We start from the raw sequence: 7,494 nt of genomic DNA on the forward strand, positions 1-7,494 counted from the left end.
AATTTATTAAAATAATTTTTTAAAATAAATTTTTTCTATTTAAAGAGAAAGACATGAGCTACATGGAAAAAAACCATGGTTGCCACGTGACACCAAGAAGAGTTACTGGGTCCCTTAGCTTAACATTTCTTCCTGTAATGTTGTTCTTCTGTTTCTTTTTTTCTCATTCCTCAGAGTTGTACTGTTTGTTCAGTAATAAATTCTGTTTCATGGAAAATCCAGCATTGAAAAATTATCATGTGTTTTGTAAACCCAAGTATTAAAGGCTAATGACTTGACATTTTGATTTCTCAATAGTTCTGTTCAAAACTCTTTGTTTTCTTCAGTTTAAATTCTTCAGTTGTGGGTGAGTGGGTGAGTCAGAGATGCTTTTGTCTTGAAGCCTTTCACTTTTAGCTATCACAGAAGAATTATATCACTGTGCTTAAAAGAAATGACCTCAGCTTTAGCTGGCAGTTTAAAAAAGGGCTCAAGCCTCACACCCTGATCAGGACATGCTCATAGTGGGTGGAGGAATGAGCCCCTCTGGGCTGAGTGTAAAGCGAACATCTCACATATCAAACAAACTTGCCCACTGGCTGCATTGGAAATAAAACAGAGGGGGCGTGCCAGTGAAGCAGCCACATGGGTTTATGTTCCAGACATCCAGCCCCAAGTTCCGAATAACTTTGTAACCATTCATTAGTTATAAAATAAGCACTTTCTTTCCTAGGCCTTCTTGCCATTGCACCCTTCTGTACTAAGATTATATATAATCAAAATATGATATGCAGGACATGGAATTATTAAGACTGGAAAACTCAAATAAACTAACTAGGACATTGAGGGCTGTTTGTAATAAAATGTCATTCCATTTGAACTTCAGGTGAATATTCTGGCCAATTTTAAACTAATGAAAGTCCCTGCAAATTATGTCTGGGTAGTTGTAATAGAATATACACATATGTGATATTGTTTCACAGAATATTTGTAGATTAGGCAAAATTCAACTGGCACTGGGATGCACGTCCTCTGCCAGATGCTGACACCATGCGATTGTTACTTCATGCAACAATGCAACAGTTTTCTTTCCTCAACTCAAGCTGGAGACTTTGTTCCAGTAGAAAGAAAATGAAACAGTCAAAATACAACGAACTCACTCCCCCAGCCAAATTGTGACAATACAGAGATCTCACACTGAGCAGGCAGAGCCTTGATAGCCTTGAGAGATTCTGGTGAAAAGGGAAATGTTATGCCTAGCTGTCACAGCACTTTGGGTATCAACTCGAAGAGGCAAGCCTTAAGATGACAGCTCAGAACACACCTGGTTGCAAGTGAGTCCTGCAAAAACAAAACAAAGAACCTTTCAATTGAATCCAGCCAGATACTACACCCCCTTCTTTTCTTGGCACACCACAAAAGCAGTTGGACTGGAATTTTCCATTTTAAGCATTTGTATTGTTTTTGGATAGGTACACTTTACCAGCTACCTCCCAAAAGCAAGACTCTAAGTGTGTTTTATTGGTGAGATTCCACAAATGCTGAATTTGTGCATGTTGCCTCATGTTGCCATGGTAAAAAGGAAATTAAATTGTGATACAGTGGTGCTATAAATAAAATACTTTCTCCTTAAGTTCACTCATTGTGTAATAAGCCCTGTAGTTTCTGCATTACTTGCAGCAATCAAGCCTCTCATAGCATATATCATTTAAGGCAACGTAAAATGATAAGGACAGGAAGGATGGACACATTCTACACACTAGAGGGCAAAGAATTGAGTCCACGTAATTCTTTTTTTTTTTTTATGCCGTCTAGAACAATGGTGCTTAGAATGTGCCGTTGCATAATGAGTTTGATACTGCAAGTCCCAAGGCCCCAGACTTGAACGGGAAAAGGTATTGGAAACATTGTGCTGTTTTTGCTGATTCCATGTGACAGTTCCCGCACATAACTGTGAATGGTCTGGCTCTCATCTCTGCCACCTGGAATACAGAGTTGATGTAACTTCTTGCAGGAATGTTGTAAAGACAAATTAGTTCGTGTTTGCAGGGTGCTACCTCAGTGACTCGGTGGCAGAGTGCAATGGGTGGAGCTTCATTTGGTACTTTAATGGTTGTATTTCTTCCTGTCAGATTCTCTAAAAAGAAAACGTAAAGAGAGAAGAGAGCATGACTGGGATGGTGGTGTTTGCTGCAAGGGCTGCCGTGGGAGTGATTCTGGCAAGACCTAAATGGCTTCAGTCCCTTCTGAAAATCAGAGTTGATTTTTCTTCTCAGTGGCAGGTGTGAAGATAATGTGAACCTCCTAAGGCTTTCCAGATGGTGTTAGACTCAAACTGCTTTATGTTCTCACTTAGGTATTGGAACCTCACACTCAACCATGTACCTTCAAATAGAAAAGTAACAGGGAGGCTTCTAAATAGTGCTTCATCTTGTGGGTAGCCAGCTGTGTCCTGCAGGAACCGTCAGTCTGGCGGGCTCTGGGGGGCTTGCCATGTCATTTAATGAGAACTCCATCTTTTTTTTCACATCTCACCCACTGGGCTGTGACATTGGAACTGAAAGACATGTGCTTTTGCAATCTCTGCAATTTTATCACAGAGTAAGAAGAGGTTGACTTAAGGAAGACAGAGGCAGCGACTCAGGAGGTTTCACCTCAACAGCAGAATCTAGCTGTCAGGCAGCACATAGGTTTTTTTTTTTGGTTTGGTTTGGTTTGGTTTTTAACTCAGAAATCTTTCTTATAGCAGTATTAGGTTTTCATTGTCAGTACATACACATAATATTGAGATTTACCACACCCACCCTAGGCAGAAGCTACTAAACTCCCATAAAGTGCTTATATACCCAATACACATACTTATGGGTCTTGTATGGACTCACCATGCCTCAGAGCAGAAAGGAAGGTAGAATCCAGTGATACACAGAGCACTATTCTAAAACCACATCATGGTCTTCTTTGAGCAAACTTGTGCTCTGCAAGTTCTGCTCTCACAATATTTTAGCAGAAAGATGCTAGGATACTGTAAAATATTAGACCTCTGGGCACATTGCAATCAGATCAGATGGGTCTTCTGGTTGGTACGTCTCTGAGTACCACTAAGCTTGTCCTTCTAATGCTGAGAAGATTCATACAGCTGACAGACGCGGTTTGCCAAATCAGGAGGTGAAGGGAGGCAAACACTTTGGAGAGTGTGTGCCCCGAGTGCCTGCAGGTGACAATGTAAACTCCCAACTGCTTTAACCTAGAAATGAATGGGTAATGGTCTAGCTCATTGAAGACAATTGTCATGCATTCTAAAATCTAGCCATGATTTGCCATCATCTAAATGCTATAGCCCAATATCAGCGTACCTATAATAGATATTACAGATTATATAGTATAAATCTATATATCTATAATAGATTATTAAAGCACTGATGATAGAGCATAATTACAGGAACTGGCATTTATATACATATTTGCTATTTTATCAGAAAATAAGCAAAGGAGATAATGACAGGCAGCATGGCACAGTGGAAAGAATGTGAGCTTTGAATATAGCTAGAACTGGGTTCATGGCCCTGGCTCTGACACTTACCTAGCTGGTGGCTTCAGGCAAGTTCTTACACCTTCCTCAGCCTGGCGTTTCTCATCTCTCAAATGAATGACCAAGTAACAGACATTGGACTGAAAGTAACAATGACTACACCTTTGAGTAGAAGTTAGGATTAAATGAAATGAGATATTATTGTAAGTGGCTCAGAGAGAGCCTGGTGCAGAGTAGGTGCTCTGTGCACATGGCTATTAACACTACAATGAATAAATAAGCTTCACACATATATTTCTCTTAATTATCATCTGTCAGGGATGGTGAGAAATACACACATGGGTGAATATGTGTACATGTGTGTGCACAAAATTATTTCTCTAATATATATGAGGTAAGGATTGCTTTTATCCCAAAATAATGAGCCGATGAAGAAAGAATAAAAAAGTGCCTTCAGGTAAAAATCAACTTTCTATGTACATGTCTAACATATTCATATATCTCAGGAGTTCAAGTAAGAACGCTAACCACCATCCTGTATTTGCTCTTTAATATATGTTTTTTGAAACCAAACTCCAAGTGCATGACAGAGAAAACCTCATAAACATCCTGGGGTTTTAAGCCATTTGTGTACAATTTCAGGCAATTTTCACTGAGGGCAGGATTCACAGGCATCTCCGTGGGGAGAAAACATGGAGTCTAAGAAAGAAGGATGAAAAGCCACATTAGTCACTTTTCAAAAAGATGGAAGCTTGCAGATTTGCTTTCTATGTAGATTTTAAAGCCGACCTGGGCTATTCCCATCCTTTGCCTGCTTCCAATACGTGAACAAGCACTTGGACAGTGGCCTGTTGTCGTACATTTTGCCTTCTTCCCAGCAGGAAATCTCTTATTTTTTACCTTGTGCTCTGGCCTCTTGACTGACTTTAAGGTCTCGACAAACATCCACTTTATAATTGGAGGATATTTTCGGTTCTGCAGGTAATTTTCTTTAGAGCATGGTTTAGCAGCTCTATTGGTCTGAGCCAACTTGTGTAGAAAGAAATGCAATCCAGAAAGAATAGTAGCGCTGGATCCTTGTGAATTCTTCACTCTCTGGCTCACTCACTCTCTGGCATATTCTCTGATATCGTCCCTTTTCTCAGAACAACATAGTAGCTAGTTTGTAAACACCTGTTTAATTTTAATTTAAGATAAAGCCTGAAACTTGTTCCCAAAGCCTTCCAAATGTTAAAAAGGAGCAGAACGCTGTCAACCTTTCTGCTACTGATCGAAAGAAGATATACTCTTTCTTGTAAGTTCAGTTGAAATAGCTAATTTCCCAATTCTGCACACCGTGGATTTAATCAGCCAAACCTAAAGAGAGTTTTTCCCCCTTTCTTGAGAGTAGTGGTTCTCAACCAGGGAAAATTTTGTCCCCTTAGGGGACACATTTTGCTTGTCACACTGCGGTAAGGGGCAGGGGTTGTACTACCTGTATCTAGTGGGTTGAAGCCGGGGGCTCTGCTCAACAGCCTACAGTGCACAGCACAGCCCCCCACAACAAAGACTTATCCAGTCCAAGATCTCAGCAGTGCTGAAATTGAGAAGCCCTCCTTTAAAACGGGCTTCTAACCCTGGCTGCAGATTAGATTCACCTGTGGGCTTTACAAAATTCAGATGCCCACGTGGTCCCCAGACCAAATAAATTGTTCAAAAATTATTAACAACTTCAAGATGCTGATACCAGAGCATTAAGCCAAGTGTGGGGCCTTCTAAATGTGGACCTCTGTTCGACCATACTGGTCCCACACTCACGAAGCTAATACTGGAGTGGGGGGTGACCCAGGCATTGATAGTTTGAAAAGCTCTCCAGATGATTCAACATGCAGCCAGCATTGACATCATTGCTCTCTGGCACTTACTGCCTATGCTCAGATCCTTCCTGTAGGGATCAGTGTGTGTACATGTATGGCCCATGCATAACTCGTCTTTGTATCTGGACACAGAGCCTTGCAATTTGTAGATGCTGAAGGAACACAGCTGAATAAAGAGCTAAATGTTATTCCTTGTTATCATCTATCATGAAGTCTTATATGTACATGTATAGGAAACACTTTGGCTTTCCAACTGGCTTTGACATTCATGATTTTGTTTGCTTTTCACATCAGTCCTATGGTTGCAGGGCAGGTGCATATAGAGGCACCTTGTCTGTAGATGAGGAAACAGGCTCAGAGAGAGTAAGGGACTGGTCCACGTCACACCTCTGCAAGTGGCAGGGCAAGGCCTCCAACCAGGTCTGAGGATTTCTAGGCCAGGATTGTTTTCCACATGCTACGAGAACTTCCTCATCTTTACACCAGGTTTCCAAATGTGCATGTGCCCATTGGTGGCATGTGGCATGCAGGTCGGTGGCACAGGGAATGAACTTTAAAAAAACAAATATGTATCTATTTAAATATGTATTAGAAAAAAAAAAAGCAGTTAGCACATCGAGCCTGTAGCTTATATTATTGCTGCAGAAAAGGTTAGTTCCAAATTTTTAAAGTGAGTTGATTTAAAGAAAAACATTAAGCAAATAATAACCGAGGTGGTGCAGAGATTTAGTAAAGCTTAATAATTACCTACTTATATGACTGAAATAAGAATTTTTTAAAATCGTTTTAAATCTTTCTAGTTCATAGCAAGGATCTGGTGAAATAATATTGTAAAAGAGCTTTGTGATAACAGACAAAGTACTAAAATGATTGTTGTCATTTTTGTTCCCCCACCCCTTGAAACTGGCTCCCAGTGTATCCTTCTGTTTTTCTCCAAACTAAGTCTTGGCATGTAACTGGGCTCTGGTGGATCCAGGAATGCTAGACCGTAGGATACCATGTGATCATGCACGGTTGAATAAAAGAAAAACATGTGAAATGGAATCTATAAATCCCCTATTTCTGGCTTAGTTTTCCTCCTCATTATGTATATCAAATTCTAAGATGAATTCACAAATTATCTGGAAAAAAGTGATTAGGAGCTTTATAACAATAACCAATCCATTTTCTGTTCCGGATGTATTCAAAGTACAGTCTTTCACATTCATTCAATGGAACTCTTTGCATCCATTAAATACAATGAAGGTCATATACTCATTGACATATAAAGATATTTGTGATAAATGAGAAAAGCAGGTTTCAGAAGAGTAGAATAGGACATATTCATATGAGGAAGAAAAAAAAAAAAAGAAGCATTTCTGAAAGGATTGACCACCAGGTGATGGGATTGGATTTATTTCTTTGACTTTTAGTGTATCTGATACTTCTCATTTTCCTATAATGAATCTACATTACAAACTCAAGGAACAATAAGAAATTTTTAAAAACACGCTTGTACACCAACTACATCAATTCTGCTATAGTCAGACACTGTTTTCCTGATACCATCAGACACATGGTACGGATGTGTTGTGAGACGCTGATTTCATGAAAGACACAGTAGCTGGAGACAAGAGTGGGAGGAAAGATGGATGAAGTTATGGACATGAGGTACCTTGTGAAGTGTGGAGCCCTGCACGCACGAAAGGTGCTCTGCGCTGGACCCAGGAGCCGGAGCACAGGAAAGGTGCTGAGCAGTGGGGCTTGTTTGTGTTGGTGGTGGGGGAGGTTGGGGATGAAGGCCTGGGAGGGGGTTGTCACCATCATAATGAATTATATCCCAGCTGGTTTCAAGCACATTTTACTTTCTGGTTGTCAAAGGTTATAAACCCCCTGAGCTGGAAAGCTTTTTGACAGGAATTTCCTAAGCAAGGCCCCTTTTTGTTCAATGGGTGGTAAAAATTTTTGTGAAAATATCACAGAAGCAGCTTTTATTTGTGGCTTGGGGTGGGTATATTTGCTTTCCTCTTCTTTCTGCTGTTTGTTTTTGCAGAATCACATCTCACTTAATTCTCTTTGTGCTTTTCAACAGCACATTTTACTTTCTGGTTGTCAAAGGTTATAAACCCCCTGAGCTGGAAAGCTTTTTGA

The sequence above is a fragment of the Galeopterus variegatus genome, unplaced genomic scaffold (assembly GCF_000696425.1).
Source record: "Galeopterus variegatus unplaced genomic scaffold, G_variegatus-3.0.2 Scaffold1009, whole genome shotgun sequence".
NCBI classification, from domain to species: domain Eukaryota; kingdom Metazoa; phylum Chordata; class Mammalia; order Dermoptera; family Cynocephalidae; genus Galeopterus; species Galeopterus variegatus.